General features: G+C 47.8%; 1 non-coding gene across 1 annotated transcript; it reads left to right on the top strand.

Moving 5' to 3' along the window:
• Positions 1-202: 202 nt before the first annotated feature.
• LOC119806032 lies at positions 203-308 on the top strand. Its single transcript, XR_005284084.1, has one exon. It is a non-coding gene; the product is annotated as a U6 spliceosomal RNA (small nuclear RNA).
• Positions 309-3,492: the final 3,184 nt, after the last annotated feature.

Here is a 3,492-nt window from a genome sequence, read left to right on the forward strand (position 1 = left end):
GGTCATGTTGGAACCAGTCCCAGAGATGACAGTCTCCAGGTGTAGATGGTGAAGTGTCAGGATTGACAGACAATGCCTGCCCGAACCGGAGTGCCTCATTCCACTGGATCTGATCAATACTGCAGAGCTCCTGTCACGAGTGAACACGGGTGTTTTTTCCTCCCCCTAAGACATGGTTTCTCTGTATTGTGTCCTAGCTGTCCTGCTCACTTGGCAGCACATATACTAAAATTGGAACAATACAGGGAAGATTACCATGGCCCCTGCGCAAGGGTGAACAGTTGCAGTGACTGCTGTTTGTACTAATTGATGGTCTCATTTATTTATTATTTAACAGCAAGTTATTGAGGCCTTTACAAATGTCAGGCGCCGTGCTGTGTGTCGGGAATTCATTAGGGAAAAAAGGCAGGTGTGCTGCCTGGCGGTTGCTGCTCAATAGAGAAACCAGGCAGAAAGTGAACAAGAAGAAAATAAGTTTCTGGGTCCTTTTCAGCTATGGTGGAGGCATGGGGAAGAGACAGCAGGACAGGGCTGTCAGAGCAAACCTGTCAGGAGAGGGTACATAGACAGAGGAAACAGGAGGAAGCTGGCAAGGGAGAGGTGAGTGCCTAATGAAATCTCTCTCTCTCTCTACTCTCTCTCTCTCTCTCTCTCTCTCTCTCTCTCTCTCTCTCTGTGTGTGTGTGCGCGTGCGCGCGTGTGTGTGTACCACATCTGTGCAGGTACCTGCAGAAGTCAGGAAACGGTATTAGATCCCCTAGGGCTGGAGTTACAGGAGGTTGTGAGCTATGCAATGTGGGTGCTGGGAACCGAACCTCGGTCCTCTGGAAGAACAGCAAGTGCTTGTAACAGTTAAGCCACCTCCCTAGCCCTTTCTGTATTTTTATAGTGCTTTTGTTTTGTAGTCCATGTTAGATATATAGATATGTTCTTTATTCATGTCGTTATGCTCCATGAAGTCTCTGTGAACACTAAAAGAACAAGCACCAGACTGTTGCTCATATGGAAATACGGGCAAGGTTCCCAAAGCCTGTGGTCATCAGTCCATTAACACAGAGCTTTAAAAATGTGTACATTTCTGTGTAAGACATTTTCTTTACTATTTATTTCTTGGGTGAATATTTCCTGCATATTGAAACACCCCCTTCTAGAGGGAAGTGGGAGGCTCATAAGATGTTGGAAGTGACCTTACCAGGCTCAGGAGGCACATGAAACTTACAAGCTTCACAAATTCCCTCCTCTCAAGCTGATAGAAGTAGTGAATAACGGCTGGGAGAGAAGACTGCTGGGTGGAGCTGCCTGAAGGTTGGACAGGGACTTCCAGGGGTTCAACTTTTGTGAGCTCTCACCCAGGCTGGGGTGGACTTTTTGGTGATGAAGCTGCCTCTGAGTCCCCCATGGTAGTCCTTCTTCCAGACTTGTGTAAATAACCCAATGTACCCATTAGTCCACGAAGCCAGGCTGGGGCGGGATCATCTGTGGCTGGTGCCCTGCCTGGTGTGGACAGGCATTGGTTCACATCTCCCCAACAGGAGTCACACAACAGTACTGTGACCCCCTCAGCTTATGGGACTGTAACCTCTACCTGTGCAAAGCTCAGCTGACACAGGCATTTTCCCTCCAAGGCCCTTAGGATCCCCAGACAGCAGCTCAGCACTTTGCCATTTGACAGTGAAATCTCACCCCAAAGTACAGCACGCAAAAATCCACGACATTGAGTAAGCCTGAGAATACTTGCTTACTGTGGGAGGGCTGAAGCAGGATATTGCCTTGTTCAACCTCGGCTTGGAAAATGCAGTGGGGAGACCCAAAGCTTTGGCTACTCTGTGCCCGTGAATCGCCGCGAGAGCAGCCGATGTATTGATTTGTCAAGAAAGTGAATTTGCAAATATGGACCCTGCGGATGACAGGTGTTGATGCGACTGTGGCTTGAGGACAGGGACAGGGACATCAGTGACTCTCGGGAGAGAGACGGGTGAGATTATAGTGCACTGGATTCCGAGCCAGGAGCTGGCCAGAGCGTGGAGACCTACGCTGCACCCTGCTGGGATCATGGACAAGCCATTTCTACCCCGAGCCTTCCCCCTTCGTGAGGAGCAAAGGGGCATGGCTTAAATTACATCTAAGATCCTCTGCCCTCAATGCAATTTGTTCCCTTCTCACCCAGGAACCGAGCTGGCGATGTAGGAATTAGTGGTGCGTCCACACGCTGATCTGAGGTACAAATAATTGTATTTTTTCCTCTGTGTCAACAGCATGACACTGAGTGCTCTCATGACCAGATCCAGAGGCTTCACAGGAGAAGGATGCGTTTTATGCTTTGACTTGCAAAGAAAGGTCCTGAGCTAAAACCGCAAAGAGCTATGTGACAAGCTGTAAAAACTTGTATCTTTGGAGCTTTTCCTAAGAGGAGGAGGATTTTTTTTGTTGTTATGTTTTCTTTTTAAAAATGGTTTCAGGTTAGATATGAACAGGATTGAGAACAGGTTGTTCTCATTGAGCAGGTGAAATGGCAAGAATAACCCAGGAAGGGTTTCAGAGGAAAATGAGCCCAGGGTAGAACTTTGCTGCAAGATTTGATGTGAAGATTGGGAATATCTGGCATGTGGGTATAGTTAGTCATGTGTGTGTGTGTGTGTGTGTGTGAGAGAGAGAGAGAGAGAGAGAGAGAGAGAGAGAGAGAGAGAGAGAGAGAGAGAGAGAGAGAGAGAGAGAGAGAGAGAGAGAGAGAGAGAAAGAGAGAGAGAGAGAGGATGTACATGTGGAGGCCAGAGGCCAACCTTGGTGTTGGTCCTCCCTTTCTCCCTTGTTTGAGTCAGGGACTCTTCGAGGCTTGCTGCTCTGAGCTGCTTGGGAGCCCATCTCTACTCTCATCTTTCACGGGACACTGGGATTACAGACATGCTGCTACGTGTGCCTTTGCATGAGCTGGAGATTCTTACTCAGGTCCTTACACCTGTGCAGCAAGAACTCTACCCACTGATAGATAGTCTCTCCAACTTCTAGCCCAAAGCTTGAAGTTATAGCAGGAAACGATCCATTAAGTGTGCATGAGGATAGCATGGATTAATTAAATAAGATACTACGCTGTAGGCCCTCCCTGGGTTTCCCTCTTATCGTGACAAGAAAGCACCCAAAATGTAGAGAGGAAGATGACTGTCCTGGTAGGCGGGGTAGAAGCCGCCGCCGGACATGCTGACATTCACTTTCTGCTGTGCTTCTAATGAGCGTGACTCAGTCACCCACGGGAAGGGGACGGGCATCCATCATGTGTTGGAATGCTTTGTTTCTTTCCTCTCAAGTCAGAACCCAATTTGTCACTGCCAGATAAGAAGTGAAAAGGTCATCTTCTCACTTTGAAATTTCTGAATCATTTAATAGCCAATTTGTACTGCTAATTACTACCTTTCTCCTCTGTAATTATTTTGAGTCACTGTCCTCCTGCTACTATTAATGGGCAGGCAGAAGACAATAAAACATGGCTCTAAGCGT

The sequence above is a fragment of the Arvicola amphibius genome, chromosome 1 (assembly GCF_903992535.2).
Source record: "Arvicola amphibius chromosome 1, mArvAmp1.2, whole genome shotgun sequence".
NCBI classification, from domain to species: Eukaryota; Metazoa; Chordata; class Mammalia; order Rodentia; family Cricetidae; genus Arvicola; species Arvicola amphibius.